We start from the raw sequence: 19,283 nt of genomic DNA, 5'->3' as shown, positions 1-19,283 counted from the left end.
CCGCTGGCCTTTCCAGCTCTGCCCCACCCTGGATGGGGGAGGCTGTAGCCCAGGGATGGGGAACCTCCGACATCATTGGCGGTGGCCCCCGGACTCTCCCACAGAAGCCGCCACCATTACCGCCGCTGGAGCGTGCGCGGCCAGCCAGGTGGGTGGGAGAGCGGGGAACAGAACACTCGGCATGGTCAACGGCTTCTCCGGGACCTCTGGGCCTGTGCAGGCAGAGGGGCATGGCTGGCCAGTGGACGCAAAGGAGGCGCCCTCTGCCCCACTCTGCTCACCTCTCACAAGCCTGCCGCTGCCGCATCCCCCCTCGGGGCAGGCAGGCTGGGTGGGAGATCCCCTCCGGGCGGGGGACTTAGGGGCCTGGGCAAGCCAGGCAGACAGAGAGGGGCACTGAGCTAGGCTGGGCTCCCTCCCTCCTTTCCTCCCTCCTTCCCTCCCTCCGCGCCAGATGGGCCTCCTTTCCACCAGAGCTCCACTCTGAAAGGGGTGGGTGGAGGCGGTGGTGACGAGGCCCAGCTGGGCGGGGGATCCTCCTGCTGCTGCTGCTCGCCCCTGGCATGTGGGAGGCAGCAGGACCCAGCCCCGTCCATAGGCAAAGGGCGCAGCGGCAGGGCTGGTGGCTGGTGAGCCGCAGGGTGGGATGTCAGGCGGAGGCTCTGGGGCGCCTCCCTCCCCTCCCCTCCCTTGCTGGCGGTGGGCCCGGCTGGGTGGAGGCAGCTGTCAGCGGGGCAGGATTTTTTTTCTTTTTTATTTTTCCCTTCTTGTCCCCCTTCCCTTCTTCCCCCTTCGCAGCTGGTGCCAGATTGGGGAAGGCTTCTGGGCCCTTGTCCATTCCCCCCTTTTCCCCCTTCTCCCCTTGCATGCCTTCCTGCGCGCCGCCCAGCTGGCTAGTGGGCCTGAGCCACACCGCCGCATTGTTGGCCTTCCTTGGGCTGCTCTGTCTCTCCTGCCCCTTCACCCTTCCTCTCCCAGCTCCTTCTCCCTCACCCAGGGCCTGCCCCAGCCCTCCATGGAGTGGGGACAGGCACCGAGCCTTTGCGGGAAGGGAAGGGTCTCTCGGCGCCCCGTGCGCTACGGGCTGTTCTGCGTGCACGCCCCCCACTTCTCTGCTGAGGGAGGAGGCGGGGGCCGTGTGTGTGTGTGTGTGTGTGTGTGTGTGTGTGTGTGTGTGTGAGAGAGAGAGAGAGAGAGAGAGAGAGAGAGAGAGAGAGAGAGAGGCAGGAAGGCTTTTCTGTCAGCGGGGCAGGACACCGAGCCTCCACAGGAAGGGAAGGGTCTCCCGGCGCCCGTGCGCTGCAGGCTGTTCTGCGTGCTCCCCCCCCCACTTCTCTGCTGTGGGCTGAGGGAGGAGGTGGGGGCCGTGTGTGTGTGTGTATGTGTGTGTGAGAGAGAGAGAGAAAGCAGGAAGGCTTTTCTGTCTCTGGCCATTCAAGCATGGGAGGTTTTGCCTTGGATTTGCCACTCTGTAGATGCACATTTTCCCCATCCAAATTCTCAAAACTCATCAGTAAGTCCCCATGCAGAGTTTTGAGAATCCGGATGGGGAAAATGTGCATCTGGAGAGTGGCAAATCCAAGGCAAAACCTCCCATGCATAAATGGCCTCTTTCTTTCTTTATCTCCTTCTGTCCTTTTCTTTCCCTACTTTTCTTTCTCTCCCTTGCTCCATTTCTTTCTCCCTTTCTCTCTCTTTTTCTTTCTTTCTCTCCCTCCCTTCCTTCCCATTCCCCCTCCCTTCCTTCCTTCCTTCCTTCCCTCCAGCGGCTTCTCCGGCGCCCTCTGGGTCTGTGCGGGCGGAGGGGCGTGCAGTCCTATTCCACCTTTGAAGTGCCCACAAGCCATCCTCCAAACACCTTTCAATTTGTCTTGATATCTAGAGAGAAAACACTAAGGAACTAGTTGCCAATCTCCAGGTACTAACTGGAGATCTCCTGCTATTACAAGTGATCTCCAACCAATAGAGATCAGTTCCCCTGGAAAAAATTGCCACTTTGGCAATTGGACTCTATGGCACTGAAGTCCTTCCCCAAACCCTGCCACCCCAAAAACCTCCCACTCATGGCGAAGAGGAACTTGGCAACCCTAGCCTCTCCCTCTGGGCCCCCTCTGGGGATGGTATTCAGGTTAAATTGCCGCATTGGCACTCTGGGATAAATAAGTGGGTTTTCGGTTGCAGTTTGGGCACTCGGTCTCTAAAAGGTTCGCCATCACTGGCCTAGCCTGCCTAAGGTTGCTGGGCCTTCCCTACAGATTTTGATACTGCTTGGCTACATCCATACGTTTTTGGATGTTGAGGTATTGTTGCACTATAGCAATTATTTGTAGCTGGATTCTCCTGTGTGGACCAGTCAGTGCAACTGCAAATGATTGCTGTAGTGTAATGATAGTGCAGTATCCAATGATGTGTGGATGCAGCCCCTGTTACAGTTCCCTAGTGCATTTTTTATTATACGGTTTGATTTTCTATAGGACTGAACTATAGATACATTAAGCAGATCCCTTATACCGATTTAGTAAAACGATACTTGGAATGGATAGAAATGTGTTGGTGTAGCTGTAAATTGCTTATTTCAGTTTGTATCAGTCTTAAAATGTTTCACATTTGTTGCTTAGTGTTTAATGAAAACTACATATAATACTATAAAAGTAAACTTTTCTTCATACCTTGTCAGGCTTATGAAAAATCCCTGAGTAAACTAAATATCTGTGTTTATGTTCTTTATGTCTATGAAATATAACGTTTTCATATTAAAAAGTCTGTTTGTTTTAAAAATTATTAATTTATTTATTGCCATTGGAAAATTTAAAAAATGTGTCCCTGGGCAAAAAATGTTCTTTCAGGACTTCACTTGATCTAAATTTTTGAGGACAATCTCTGTTCATCTCCTACACTTGTACTTATGGCCTGAATTGGAAAAAAAGGTCATGTTCAAGGCAGTATTTTATACATAGTTCATAAAACATCATTAAATGTCAAACTAGAAATGCATTTGTTGAGCTTGATGTAACAGTTTGAAGTACATTTTAGGATGAATCCTTTGAACTAAACCAAGAATATCTAGATATTGCTGTCTAAAGCTGATTAAGACCTCAGTAAACAAAAGATGTACCAATTTGAGTTTCATAAAAGGTTAGGGACAGCCAGAATATACATGATTGAATCAGTATAATGTGTATACTTGGGCAAGCGGGTGATGGTTTGTTCAGTGGATCTGTGCTATTCTTCCAGGCTTTGTTACTTATACTAACTATGCCATCATCTTCACTTGCACAGACCAGGCTACCTTTTCCTGCCCCACTAATTCCATACCTGCATTTTTTTCCTATCATTATTTTTAACTTTTCCCATAAATGGAAACACGACTTTATATTCTGCACATTCTACTGTCATGGAATAAGACATCATCTCAGCTTTGGAGAATCTTAGGACAACCCACATGCAAGAAGCACTCTTCATGCAAGGGTGCTGTTAAATATTTCTAATGTATCGGGGACCTCGTTTTTTTGTTTTGTTTGTTTTTTTGCTTTAGTGCAGTCCAATCCTGAAAGTGAGACTTCTGCAAGGCTGAAGTTCTGTAAGCTTTCCACACCCCACTTTAAGGGGGAATTATTGTTTTGGCCTCATTAAAATTATTGAATTCATATAAGGGTAATTGTCAAAAATATAAGGTGAAGTAGCTCAGGGCAAAGCATTGTGAAATATGACATATAGCACAGTTTGTGTACATGTGACCAAAGTGCCATAAGCTGTAGAGTAAATGGGAGGGGGCTTGCTGACATTGCCAGTGACATTCTGATGTCACTTCTGGTGAGACCTAGAAGTGATGTCAGCATGTCATGGGCACCACTGATCCACTCTCATTCCCCCCTCCCCCACTGGCCCAGCAAGCGGCATCAGGGGAAGAGGGCTGCCTGCTGGAGTCCAACGGCCTGGCTTGAACATATCCCAAGTTGTTACACTGCTCCCTTCTCTCCTTGATCTTAATAGGCTTAGCAGCAAACCCATCCCAAGACTGCCGTGTCCACCAGTGGCACTCTATCATTCTTTCCAAATTATAGCACACGCTGGAAAAAGCTGGCCACTGTTTGCATGTATTATGAAGTCTTGTCATTGTCCTGGCTGTTTCTGGTTTATGCCATTAGCACAGAGTAATTTAACAGCAGGTTTCTAGGGTGTGTATAACATAATTATGGACACATAAGTACACTATCTTCCTCACCAGTATAAGGCTCTCTGTTACAGCACTGTGGCTGATATAAAACCAATCATTTTTTTAGAAATGAGAACAGTAATTATTTCTGCAAGCTCGCTTCATTACAAATGTTGGACTCCCAAGAGATTTCTCCTTTTTTACTGATGAGTGTGTAGAATTATATTTGCTTGAATATGTAATATATTATAGGTTTTAGTTATTCCTGCTATAAATGGTAGGCTCATTGGAGAACACACAATTGTCTCAATCAAGCATTATGTATCAACATTCTCTATAGTAAACAGTATGTTCATAAAAATGATAATTTGTCTTTTTACTTGTAGGTAAAGGAATGAGAGAAGTTAATGAAACAATAACTAAAACTCCAGGTTTGTATACAAGAACAGTTTTAGAACTAAATACATTAAATTGCTCTGTAGCCCAGTATTTCTCTACAGAAAAAATTCTTTCTAACTTTTAACGGAATGATTTCATTATCAGTGTCAAAAAAACAAGAGAATGTCACAAACCATTGACTTACAAAAACCATGTCTGAAATAAACTGTAATTAGCAGTTTAAAATTTAAAAAAATTAAAAAATAATGCCATCTTTTGAGGTATTCTCTAAGAATATTTCCGTGGCCTGGTTCTCACTGAGGTGGTACTAGGAAGTACCTCTTCAGATTGCAGATGGAGTCCACGTCCATAAATACTTCTCCATACAATAAATTGACCCTCCAATGGAAAACTGTAAGTCCTAGCCTATTATTAGATGTTTGGGTCCTTACCTATAGTAGGTTAGACATGTAGGCTGTATTTAGGCTTCAGTCTTAACCACATTAAATTGTGATGGATGTAAACCTGGCTTTTTTATGGGCCCACCTGTGTTTGTTTCACTTCTCCCCTTCTCCCTTCCCATGTGGAGAATCCCAAGCTAGAAACTAAGGGAGCAATCCTAAACCAGTCTACATGGAAGTAAACCCCATTTTAATCAATGAGGTTTATTCCCAGGAAAGTGTTATTAAGATTGCAATGTAACTCTACTTACTTGCGACGTATCAATGTCAGCATGTCTGTTAGCTGTAGTTAAAGGGTCGTCCTAAGCAGAGTTATAGCCATGGACTTCAACTGACTTAGAAGGGTTTAGTTCTGTTCAGGATCACGCTGCTAGTTTTCTAAGCCTGGCTTGGAATCCCAGTTTGGGGAAGGGGTGAAAGTATCTCCAGTTAACCTTTGTGCCTGTAGCTGTATATCTTGGGTAACCACAGTACATTTCTCACTGGGATGCTTCACATGAGAAAGGAGGGGGGAGGTACACATAAGCCCACACACCTGGGCTTAATATTGGTTTAAAAATAATGACTGTATGAAGCAATTCATAGAAACTAACTGCAGTCCTAAGACTTCCAAGTCTGTGGAAGTCACAGAAAGACTTAGAAGGGTGTAACCCTGTTTAGAATTGTAATCTAACTGTGCAGTCCTGAAGAGTGGGCTGAAGTGCCATAGGAGCCACTTTGCATCATGATAAGTGGCATGGACACCAGTCTGGGGCCACTTACACTGGCACCAGGGAGCGACACAGCAGCGCAGACCTCAGCCGCCAGCACTGAAATGTGGGCAGCAAAATCCCAGAAGCAAGTGCCCATGCCGGCATTGGGGGGGGGGGCATTCCCAGGATGTTCCCAGGGCAGAGCGGATGTCAGTCAGCTCCCAAACCCCTTTTGGCCTGGGAATGCCCCTCTATGCTGCAGTGTTGCTATGCCAGTAAAATAGCTGGCATATCCCCGTGAAACTCAGTGTGAGAGTTTCATGGGGGTTTTGGCAAAGGCATTTTAAATTCTTTTTTACAGCCAGGAATCATCTCAGGAGGCAGCGCAGCTGTGCTGCCCCCGGCTGTCGACTATCTACCCCCCCCCTTCAAGAATAGGCTGCCTGGGTTGTAACATAGCTTTTGCCTTGACATACTAATTTTCTGTGTAGAAAGAACTTGTTATATGAAGGAACATTCATGTCAACCCTCACTTTACAAAATGGTACAGCATAGATCAAATTTTACCACCTCACTGTGAACTAAGATTAATTATGCTTTCCAAATAAGAAATTGGATTAAAATGTCTTTATATTGGTCCGTGTACTATAATAGAGAGCCTTATAATGAAAGTAGAATTTAATTATACTTTTTAGTTAAAAATCTGTTTTGCTTTAAATCTTATAAAAGTTCAAATTACAAGTTAAAAAAATATTTTAAAATTCAAGTTTTTCTCCATGCCATACATTTAGAAATAAAACTCTGATTTTCACCTATATCTTTTTAAAGTCATAATTTTATACAATCGAATTTTAAGTTCATTAAATTGCTCACATGAAAATTTTTGAGACCAACACAGACAGTTAATAGGTAAAAACAAATTTTCAAAGATCCTTGAAGCAAACAGATTTGTTACATAGGATACCTCCTTGCAGGCAGTAAGACTTAACACAAGAAACAGCTGCACATCCCTAAAACAATCCATGTGACATCCATTCATCTGCTTCACACATTATATTTGATACGTACACTTTTGTGTCTGATTTGAGTATGAGTATGCATTCAAGTATCCAAGTACATGTCTAAGAACTCCAGTACCCTGTTAACTATATAAAGTGTGCAATGGTAAACCAAGTTGTGGCTTTGCATAATGTGTGAAACGGCCTTTGGAACAGTTATTATTGCCATCAGTGAGATGCATCCAAAGAGTCTCTTCAGCATATCAAAGGTATCTCCGATTCAGCAAAGAGCTATTTTACTCCTCAGTTTAGAATGTTGAACAAGAAAGAAACAAAATCCATAGATGTTCTGCTTGTGCAATAGTATGACTGAAATGTACCCTGGTCCCTGGGTGGAAAACAGGAGAAGGCATGGATTTACTTGCGATTTACATGCCATACTCATGTAGATAATCCTAAAGGCTTTATTGGCTCATTCTAACTGTGGATGTGCATGGAAATGCAGTGCCCATAACAAAATTAAGCACTGCTTTCTGGTGATCAGGCTGCCAGAGAATGATACTTTGAACTGGGGTATCCTTTTTATGCCCCTGTTTATAGATTCAGTAGGAGCCAATGCTGCAGTAATATGGTGATGGAGGGGCAGAAACCCCTTCCTCCCACCCCAGTGTCAGTTTTTCCCCACTTCATACTTCATTACAGGAAAGCTTCAGTTTGTTTCTGTGAAGGGAAAGAATCATGCAAACTGGGTTTTCATGCAACCATTTCAGTCCCGTTCACACTGCAGGCACTCCAGTGAAGGGGAGGAACGCATCATTTTGTAGTGTCGCCCCAGCTGACCATGTTGAATCTGTATTCATTTTTTAAAATTTCTGCTCAAGCAAATCCTTTGTGGAGCCTACTATATCCACATTTATTGATTGACTTGATTTGTTTTAGACTGCCTCACAACAATATAGTTCTCAAAGCACTGCACAAAAAGAAAATTAAATTACAACCACTAAAACCAACAGAACCACTGATAAATAACGTTAAAACTGGTTCTTGTAGGTTATCCGGGCTGTGTAACCGTGGTCTTGGAATTTTCTTTCCTGACGTTTCGCCAGCAACTGTGGCAGGCATCTTCAGAGGATTAACACTGAAGAGACACTGTCCTTCAGTGTTAATCCTCTGAAGATGCCTGCCAAAGTTGCTGGCGAAACGTCAGGAAAGAAAATTCCAAGACCACGGTTACACAGCCCGGATAAGCTACAAGAACCAATGAACTCTGACCGTGAAAGCCTTCGACAATAACGTTAAAACTATTGCAGTAATAAAAAAAATTAAAACTTCAAAATAAAAGCAGGTGAAAACAGATTTAAACAAATCAGAGATTAAATTTAACATCGATTAAAACCCAGTACTAAAATCATAAATCAAAAACTGTATATCAAAATTCAGGAGCAGTCATAAATACTGAAAAGCTAAATATGAAAAGTTTGAGAGAACAGAGGTTTTGTCTGCCAACTGAAAATATACAATAAAAGTGTATAGTGGCAAAGAAGGAATTCAACAATCGAGGTGCCACCATAGAAAAGGATCTGTCCTTTATGACCATGTGTCTTATCTCAGTAGGAGGGGACACACTCAGCCATGCCTTGGATTACTATTTTAATGTTTGATTCACTTCATATAAGAAAAAGTAATTAAGATACAAGTATCCCAGTAAGTTCAAAGCTTTAAAGGTAAGGACCAGCATTTTTAATTGTGCTTGAAAACTAATTGGAAGCTAGTACAGCTCCACAAAAAGGGGAAAATAGCCAACCAAGAAAAATAGGGTAAACTAAAGGGTTAAGAAAATCTTCTGGTTTAGAGCTCCTTCAAGACTGGCAAGATATGTTCTCATGAAGATGTACCTATTAGCAGCCTTGTTATGCAAAATTTCACTTTTCAAAGAAGCTGGTGGACCAATTCAAGTCTTCAGTGCCTGATAAAAATACCTTCAAGTTTAGAAACTACTCTTTCAGAGGAAGTGCACCCCATCCAAAAGAAGCTGACTTCTCATTTCCCACCAACTAACAGCATTTCAGTCTTCACTAGATTAGAGTTGAGGTTGTCCAGCTCATTACCATCTTGTCCAGCTCATTACCATCTCCATAAACCTATTTTGAACATCTACTGCTCCATCTGGTCTTACTAAAAAGGAGAAATAAAGCAGATTGTCATTCACATAATAATGACACCTCATTGAATATCTCTGGAAATCTCCTTAGCAGTTTCATGCAGTTGTTAACTAGCATCAGGACAGGATAGAACCCGATAGTAGAAGTGCTACAACGCCATCTATTGGCACCAGTTCACCATCTAGGATCAGATGCATTCATGGTGGCTCCATGATAAACCTTCCCATCCAACTAATCCTGAAAGACCATGGTAGATGGTATTGAAACGTTAATAAACCACCATATTGGAATATTTAACTCAGTATAACTAAGGAACAATTGTGCTTTTTTTCTCAGTTTGTGTCACGCTTAATATGTCTTCTATGTTGAATGTACAGCATGTCTTTGTATTAAAAAAAATCTACATGCAAGGTATGCTTTCTGAATATCAAGATGGGATGGATACAGAGTAAATTTTCCATCAGCCAAACCGAACAAATCCTGCCTCCCTCTTCCCACTGCAGCCCTCTGATCTGTAGTCCTAGGTCATAGGTAATTCCGTGGGATTTTGATTGAAGGGAATGAATGACTATAATGGATACATTGCTAATATAGTGTACTATCATGTAATACCAGGAGTTTTGTCTGAATTTGTGGCATATTGCCTGTGTGGTGTCATAAATCCAAGATGACTTCCCCTACTGACATTCATTTGCATTCCAGGCTATAACTCCTTCAGAGTGGTCCTATGAAAATTTTGCTAAGGACCTTCTTTGTTAAACATAAAAAGGAACAAAAAGATTCAAAACAGATAAAAGGAAATATTTTTTCACACAACGCATAGTTAAATTGTGGAACTCCCTGCCACAGGATGTGGTGATAGCTGCCAGCTTGGAGGGCTTTAAGAGGGGAGTGGACATATTCATGGAGGAGAGGGGTATTCATGGCTGTTAGTTATAATGGATATTAGTCATGCTGCATACCTATTCTCTCTAGTATCAGAGGAGCATGCCTATTATTTGGGGTGCAGAGGAACACAGGCAGGATGGTGCTGCTGCACTCGTCTTGTTAGTGGCTTCCTAGAGACACCTGGTTGGCCACTGTGTGAACAGACTGCTGGACTTGATGGGCCTTGGTCTGATCCAGCAGGGCCTTTCTTATGTTCTTATGTTCTTAAAAAACAACAGTAACAACATTTTGGTATTATTAACCGTTTAGGAGATATAGGCTGTTATGCTATTAATTCCATTATAAATCCTCTTTTTTAGGTCTATATGAAATAATATGTAACTTTCACAGTGGAATATACAATTTGTTGAAACTATAGTATTTATTTACAAAGAAAGAATGCTTAGCAGGTTTTACAAGTCTTTATCAGAGTCCCAAAGGTCATTTTCCTCCTCCTCATCTTTCTCAACATTATTCTTGGGCAGCTCTTCATCACCACCATACCTGCACAGCTCTGTGCATCTTAGGGACTGACTTCAGCATTTGAAATTTAGAGTACATCGTCCTTTAAGACAAGAGCATTTTATTAGCTGCAAGATGGACTCTGGTGAACATGGAAGAGTACTTGTGACAGGAGGGTAGTTTTGCTCTGCCATCTCCCACCCAAAGTGAGATAGCTCTGGAAGAATTGGGTGTTGTTGATCAGCGTGTCCCCACTCCATCACCTGGTAATGTGTTCTTAAAGTTTGAGGTGTTAGAGATTATCTTGTTGGTGGCAGGTTTTCACTTTGTGTACCCTTTTTAGCAATTATCCACCAATGGAGCTGACCGATGTCTGCAATTTTTGTTCCAAGCACTTGACAGATGAATCTCTCTATCAACATTACATCTTCCTCCTTAAAGTCTTCTAGGCAGCCAATTCTCCTCAAAGCATTAAAAACTTCCTTTTCTGAAGAGTTGAATGTTGGATTAAAGCTGGAGCCTAGTTTGATTGGCAGGGGGCTCTGTGCTCCTGTGGAGTCGGCCCCTCCCTTCTGGTGGCAGTTGATTCTAACAGACGCTGCCAACTGTCATTCACTCAGGTTTCACTCAGCACTCAGTCTCAGAAGGAAGTCAGAAATCTCACTCTAAGTATCACTCTGTGTTCGCTCTCTGCCTCACACTCTATGAAGAAGTAACAATGTTTCAGTTAATATAAGAAAAGCAGTACAAACCTCTTAAGAAAATGTTGTTTATTTACAGAACTTTATAATCTTTTATTAAATACAGTTTTCTTTCATTTTAAATATGTGTGCTGTCAATATTCCTCCACATAGCTTTTGGCTGTTTTTAACACTGCTGATTGACACAGATGGTATATCCTGCAACAAGTGAGTGCTGGGATATTGCCCCACATAAGGGACTGGATTAATTTCCATTCCCCCCCCCCTACATTGAAGACTTCCCAGAAAGATGGTTTTTCTTTCTTAGCAAGGCAACCTGTAAAATCACAAATTGAAAGATCATAAAGGCCTAATATTGTGTCTGTTCGTCCTTTTGCTCTCAAAAGGTTAAAGCAATATTAGGCCTTCATGCTCTTTCAGGGTGTGAGGTTACAGGTTGCCGTGCTAAGTAAGGAAAACCATCTTTTTGGAAATCGCTCAACTCTTCAGAAAGGAAGTCTGTGATGCTTTGAGAAGACTTGGCTGCCTAGAAGACTTTAAGGAGGAAGACAGAGAGATTCATAATGGTTGATAGAGAGATTCATCTGTCAAGTGCCTGGAACAAAGATTTCAGACATTCAGAGATGTGTAGCAATGGTCAGTGACAGACATCAAAGAAAGCCACTAGCAATCTGCACTGATAATGGAGAGGAGTACATGGGACATGAGATGAGGAATTATTTGACTGAAGATGGAACAGAGCATCGTTTACAGTCCTATACAAAATGGACCAGAGCAAAATGGTGTAGCAGAAAGGAAAAAGCGCTCTCTCACTGAAATGTCTAGAAGATGCGTGCTCCTTGAGGCAGACCTACCTGACAAGCTCTGGGGGAAAGCAATCAACACTGCTACTTATCTGCAGAACAGATTACCTTCTACAGATTGGGGAGGGGCTGTGGCTCTGTGGTAGAGCATCTGCTTGGCATGCAAAAGGTCCCAGATTCAATCCACGGCATCTCCAGTTAAAGGGACTAGGCAGGTAGGTGACGTGAAAGCCCCCTGCCTGAGACCCTGGAGAACTGTTGCCGGGGTGAGGAAACAATACTGACTTTGATGGACCACGGGTCTCATGCAGTATAAGGCAGCTTCATGTGTTCATGTGTACTAAAGGTGCAAGTAGTACACCATTTGAACTGTGGTACAGGCACAAACCCAGCCTGAATCATCTGTTTGGATCAAAAGCCTACACTTACATTTCAAAAGAAAAGCAGACCAAGATGGATCTTAGAGCAGAAGGCACTTTTGTCAGGTACATACTGGGATGCAAAGGATACAGACTCCTCAACTCAGAGACAGAAACAGTCAAGATCTGTAAAGTGGTCTACATTGACGAAAGGGAAAAATCAAGCAACATGGAGAAAGTAGATATCAGTGAATCTACACCACCTCAGAAAAATGAAGCACAGCAAATAGAAACAGTGCATCTGAGCACGATGGACAACACATGTGCCACACCTGTAGAACCTAAACAACCAGAACTGTGTATGAGATGGTCAGCAAGATCACACAAAGAAGTACCACCAAGGAGACTTTCTTATCTAGCAAAGGCAGACATTATACCTGAGCCTTCCACATGGGAAGACATAGCAAGAATGCCTGCAAAAGAAGCAGAAAAATGAAGAAAAGTTGCAGAAGAAAAGGTCAAATCTCTGATCAAGAACCAAACATGAACACTTATAGAACTACCGCCAGGGAAGAAGGCAGTAGGATGCGCATCTATTCAAAATACATTAAAACCTTTTAGTTGAAATTTATTAAACAAAACTAATGAACTTGATCCAGTGGTACCAGCTTTTCAAAGACTGGAAAAAAATTCTGATAGTTTCCACCAAATTTGCCAGCATGGTGCCATAGCTTGATTTATTGTAAATTAGTGACCAACACAGTTGAAGGAGCCCACCTCTAGCATCCCCTGCTGCCCTCTTGCCTCTTAGTGCCCCCCTAGGTAATCCCACTCCCCAGGGGTTCATACTGCCCACTTTGGGAACCACTGATCTACACTTTAATCAGGTTGTGCTCCTTTGCTGTGTTAATTACTCTGCCAACAAAACCTGGCCTGGAACTACTCCAAATTCTGGTACTCTGGATCTATAACAGAATATGCATGAAACCTGGATGCTATTTTTTTTCTAATTCCAGTTTTTAATCTGCTTTTCATTGTTACTCAATTTATATCCACATGAATTTTCAAAATCCAAATGTAATGAAAATGTCTTAAAATGGTGCATCAAATATATTTTACTGGATCCAAATCTGGCCTTGCGAGCAGAAGGAACTTCTGCTTGTACAATGGGAAGTCCACAATCTGTGCAGATTTTTCATTTAAGCTATTGTGCCTTGTGAACAAACCACCCCATTCCCAGTGGTTCCCCAACCAGCTTTCAGATGGCTTGCAGAGGTAGAAAAGATCTCTTCTGCTCATAGCTCTTCGGATACAACTCATTAAGTTTACATTTTATGGACAACAATTCAGTTGAAAAAGTGAATTGAGAAAGTGTTTCTAGGTATGTTTTGGCATTGGCTTCTCTAGATCCATATACAAAACAGATTTTAAAACATGCACAAGCCAAATGCTTTCATGTTCATAGTATTCAGAAGAGCAGATATTACCCCTAAACTTTTATGTGCTAGTATAGATATAAGACTTACCAGTATGACATTATGAGAAGTCTGATAATCCCTTGTTTCTACATTGCAGAAGTGTGTTGTGACTCAAACAATAAATTGATGGAACAAGGCACGTTGTAGTTAACTCTGCTTTTTTAACTGTGTTGACCTTTCCTTCCTGTTCCTCTTCTGTATGATTGATTCTTGTAAACCCAGTGTACAGCAATGATGCATGGGGTCTGAGTCTACTGTACATGTCATCTTTAGCCTGGGGAACAAGGTTCTTTAGTGTGATGCTGAAAAAAGCAAAGAATGCACATCTCCATAGAATCCAGCATTATCAGGGGTGTGCTATAGGTGACAATGATTGTAACATTTTAACCAGTTAAAGGCTGTCTCTAGTGCTGACTATTCTCTATGTTTTATGAGCATGAAAAATTGGAGTGAATCAAAGAAGACAAGGATTGCCTCTGACTAATAGGGCCAGCACCTTCATAGTATGCAGTATTCCTACACCATACACGGTCAGTTTAATGCATCCAACCATCCAAAGATTATAGCCTGCTAGATGCTTCACATTTCCCCTGTTTTTGCAGTTTCAGGCAGCAGCAAGAACAAGAGGGTTATCAAGTCTGCAGTAAGCTTCCATACCCAGCAAGAGTAGGCTGTGTTCCACTTACTTTATTGAGGTTTAATAGCCCATAGGCCATAAACCAAAAGAATGTAAGCAAAACTAAAATTAGCCACGGTAACCATTCAGTTCTTGCTGTAGCCACTTAAAAATAGCCTTAATTTGTGAACATCTGGGGTAGCTGAGTATTTTAGTAGCTACTTTGCAAGAAATTTCTCCATGGCTGTGGCATATTTTGGCAGTAAAAAAAGACATGTAAAAAATAATGAATCATCCACCAGTAAGACACAAAGACGCTGATCTGGAGGTGTCTTAAGGAAACAACCTTTCAACTGAGCTGTAGGTAATGTGTTGCAGCCTGCTATAATAAAGGATCACCTCTGTTTGGGAACCATCAGCATAAGAAAGTAGAGGGAGTTCAAATTCGGCTGGTTATTTGATTCCTGCATAAAGCAGGGAACATTTCCTTCCAGTGTGTTTAAGCAAAAGGTCATAAACCTGTCTGAGAAGCTTCTTGATAATTAGTGCTCTTTTCCTCTCCAGTAGAGGGTTCAAAGGCCTCCATGAGCTCAGTTGGGTAGTTTTGTAATTCACAGCTCTGTTCCACAAGGACCAACAGCGCCCACAGGTGCCAACTGAATAAGTACTGGAAGGTCTTTGGCATTGAGCAGTCTAAACTTATAGTTGATAATGGCTTTCCATATCAAGGTTGAAATATTTGGAAGGCCCATTTCAAGCTGTACAATTGAAGAAGCTATACATGGAGGCAGAGTGAAGATTTTATGGGGAAAAGTCATCTGAAGTTTGTCAAATAGTTTAACTGGACCTGAAAACCAAATTGGTGAAGCATAGAGCATAGGTGGTTTCATGAGCATCCTGTCAATTATCAGGAGTGCTGGTATGCAAAGGGCAGTAGGCTGTATTCAACCTGGTAGGTCACAGTTAGTAGATCTGCCTTATACTTCTTCATACTTGATCAAAGGGAAATGAGCATGTATGACGCACCCTCCTTCCAACCACTTCAAATATCCCACTCACTCAGCCCGGCCGTATATGCTGAGGGGAAAAGGCGTTGGCCTGAGTATATTTGTGAGGAGAATTATTTTCCTTCTTCTCCTCCAGTCCCACTCCCTTATTTACCTCAGTGAAAAATAGGAGACAAGAGGCTTTTCAACTTAAACAGAGAAAAGAGGGAAGTTTATTTAACAGAACTCACAGAAAGAGGTTTTCAAGGAAAAGGCAGAATATTTTGGAGGGAAAAATCAGAGTTAGAGTGATACAAGCAAGATTACTTCAGAGAAATAGCTTAGATGTTCCCTTTCACTCAAGTTACTTTCAGTTCTCAGTTCTCAAGCTTAGTTCTACCTCACAGAACTATTACTCAGACGTTCAGACTCTCAGTCTGTCATTCAGCTTCAGACCCTCACTCTGTTCCCAGCCTAGCTCTCTCCAACTACCCCACCTAAGTGGCTGTAATTCTCCACACCTTCCTGCTACTTGAATAGCTCTACCTCAGAGACTAATTCCCCTTGTGACTTGAGAATGGGCCCTCTCTAACCCAGTTCTCACTCCTGTCACTCCCACAGGTTGTGTGTGTCAATAGCTTTGGCTTTCACAGAACCCCTCAGGTTCTCAGAGTATAGTCTGGCTTCCGCTCGGTCTTGCTACCAAGCTCTGAATCTCACACAGCCCTCTCTGGCTGGTCTCAAGCTTCGAATCCTATCACAGCCGTCCTGTCAGGCTGGGTCCCAAACTTTGAATGCTTTCTCTGTCAGAACTCAAGAGTGGCAGCTCTCTGGCTCCGCCCACTCTTGGCCTGTCAGCTCTTGCTGCAGACTCTCAGCTCTTGCTGCAGGTTAACCCCTTATCCGTCCCAGCATGCATATAATAAAGAGCTCCAGTCAGCCCTATTTATGCATGTGTACTTCTCTTTGAATGGTGCTTTGAGTTCAACCCAGTATCATAAGAAGCAGTTGACCAAATCCTTTAGTTATGTGTCAGAACAATTTCTGTATCTATTTACAGTTCTATGGCTTGGATCCTAAGCCTTGGTTCTGCTCACATCACACTCCTTCCATTGCAGTGATGGTCCCCCACTGTGCAGTATGTTGCTTGGGGGCTAAGAGCTTCCATTCGTGCAAAATCACTATTTTCCCATGAGTCAAAAGGCATGCAGAGCCAGCAGAAAGCAATGTGCATCCAAGGACTGCCTCCACAGTGAACAAAGAGGAACACAAATGCAGGCAAGGCTTAGGATCCAAGACTATATCCTATGTCTTTTATATGTACACATGCATACTTTTATATATACATACATAACTATTTATTTATTTATTTCTAATAATGAAATCGGTCAGATCTTTGAATACTTTTAAATCCAGTGACTGGCGCTGTGAACGGGCAAGACAGGTCTTTCTACAAACCTGAAAAGGGCCCCAGGTTTGCAGAAAAATGTGAAATCTGGGGGAAAAAAATACTTTGGGGGGTTTAAAAAACCTGAAAATTGTATTTAAAAAAAGAAAAAGAAAAAGCGCATGTAGCTTTAAGCAATGGATTCCCTCCGTGGCTGTTGCTAGCCAACCACAGCATTCCAGGCTTCAGTTTCTGTGAGTAAAAGGCGGGAGGAGAGGGCAGGGCCCTTTCCAGGACTATTTTGGCCTTTGAGAGAGGACTCACTGTGGTCACGCCTACGGTTGCCAAGCCCAGCTTGGGAAATTCCTGGAGATTTTGTGGTGAAGTCTGAGGAAGGCATGGTTTGGGGAGGGAAGAGGCCTCAGCAAGGTATAATGCCATAGAGCCCACCCTCCAAAGCAGCTATTTTCTCCAGGGGGACAGATCTCTGTCATCTGGAGTTCAGTTGTAATTCCGGTGGATCATTTGGCCCCACCTGGAGGTTAGCAACCCTAGGCCTGGCAGCAACCGCAGGGTGACTTGATACCACCCCACTTGAATGACTCAACTAGGCCTGGTTCAATAGCAGCCGCCCTATGAAAGCCAGTATGCTGTAGCGGTTAGAGATTCAGAGCAGGGTCTGGGAGACCCAGTTTGAAATCCCCATCTTGCTGTGGAAGCTCATTGAGTGATTTTGGACTAGTCACATACTTTTGGCCTAACTTACTTCACAGAGTTGTTGTGCAGATAAAAAGAAGGAAAGGAGACTAATAGAAGTGGCTTTGGTCCCCACGGTGGAGAAAGATGGTAGTTTTCCAAGGTATAAGCTGCGGGGTGGGGGGAGATGAAAAACCTAAGACCGAGGGGCAGATAAAGGTAGGTTGGCTGTTGGGTAGGAAGGTGATAAGGTTGCCATTGCCAACTCCTGGTTGGGAAATTCCTAGAGTTTTGAGGGTGGACCCTGGGGAGGGTGGGATTTGAGGAGAGGGACCTCAGAAAGGTATAGTGCCATAGACTCCACTCTCTAAATATGCTGTTTCCTCCAGGGGAAGTAGCATTGGCAACCCTCAGGTGAGGGCTGGAGACCACCCAGAATTATAGCTGATCTCCAGGTAACATAGATCAGTTTTCTTGGAGAAAATGCCCACTCTGGAGGGTGAACTATATGGCATTATACACTGCTGAAGTTGCTTCTCTCCCCAATCCTCACCCTCTAAGGTTCCACCCCCAAATCTCCAGGAATTTCCCAACATGAAACTGGCAATCCTAAGGGGAACTGATCTCTGTAACTGGGGGATCCATTGTGATTCTGGGAGAACTGCTGCCACCACTGCTGCTATGGGAGGGCAAGAGGAAGAAGGTGGGAGGCCAGGAAAATGATTTGGACAGAACGAGAGAGTGATGTGTGTGGGTGGGGGGTAGAAAGAGAGAGAAAGTGACAGTCATGGAGAGACAGTAAGAAAAGGGGTGGCCAGGAGAGAGAAAGAGTGAGAGACTGAGAGAAGTAGTGGGGAGAGGGGAGGAAGCAAAGATGTGTGTGTGTGGGGGGATAGGCTAGCTGCTCCTAGAATTTTTTTGTGGGTCACGTGTTTGTGTGTGTGTGTGTGTGTGTGTAAGAGAATAGACATGGAAACAACAGGACTAGGATGTATACAGGACTCTATTTGAACACTGCATTGTCTAAAAAATAATTTCGATATCTGCCACAACACAAAAAAGGCATGTTATTCCAAAATCTACTTTAGCTTTCAGTCACCCCAATAGAGGATAAAAATAAATTTTGTGTATAGCCGCCTTTCTTCCTTGCTGTTCTGATCTTCATCAAATAGAAGTCCAGCAGAGCTTAAAAACAAGCCAGTATGTTTAACTTTCTTGCACTGGAATTCAAGAGATATAAAAGGCAGCACTGACATTTACTGTCAGCTCTATGACAGGCATTTTTGATATAGACCATTTTGCATTCACACATACAGTATATTTAGATTTTTAGGCTGCCAGATCGACGTTTTAGGGTGAGTAAACAATACACATGATACAGTATGAAGGACTGAGATCTCTACTTGGGCTCGCATGTACTAGAAAACTGGTGGCATAATTAAAAGCATAATTAATGCTAATTAACAGCTTTGAATCTCTGCAAAGTGAGGCAAAATGTTCTAAATAAATTACCTTAAAATATTAATATGTGATCATGCACATAAGCAGGCCAATGCATATCTGTTCCTAGTTATTCACACACGAGTCTCCTTGAAATCTGAAGTGCTTACCCATGCAAACGTTTTGCCAAGAGCATCTAGATTGCTCCAAGCTTGTTCTGAGGAACAGTTGGGACTAAGCTTTTATATATATATATATATATATATATATATATATATATATATATATATATATATATATATATATATATATATATATATACACACACACACACACACACACAGACAGACAGATAGATACAGCTGTCTGTATTATATTACAGTCAACTAATATTTTTTCCAATATTGTTCCCATACATAACCAAAGTACTAATAACACCTTAAATGATAATAAGATATGTTTTTCATCAAATGTTTATGAAGGCTCTGAAAAGAGAGCGGAAGGAAAAAAAATATTTGCGCTGGACTGTTCGTACTACAGTAGGAAAATGTCACAACTCATCAATATTCGCAGAAGTGCAT

The 19,283-nt window shown here is 42.8% G+C and overlaps 1 protein-coding gene across 1 annotated transcript in view; it reads left to right on the top strand.

The window, feature by feature from the left end:
* Nucleotides 1-19,283, top strand: part of CSMD1 (CUB and Sushi multiple domains 1) — a 439,588-nt gene that overhangs the window by 410,040 nt on the left and 10,265 nt on the right. The gene's annotated exons all lie outside the window — the stretch shown is intronic.

This window comes from Euleptes europaea, chromosome 10 (genome assembly GCF_029931775.1).
Source record: "Euleptes europaea isolate rEulEur1 chromosome 10, rEulEur1.hap1, whole genome shotgun sequence".
Lineage (NCBI taxonomy): Eukaryota > Metazoa > Chordata > Lepidosauria > Squamata > Sphaerodactylidae > Euleptes > Euleptes europaea.
The sequence above is the reverse complement of the archived record's forward strand: the minus strand, read 5'-3'. Positions and strand labels throughout refer to the sequence as shown.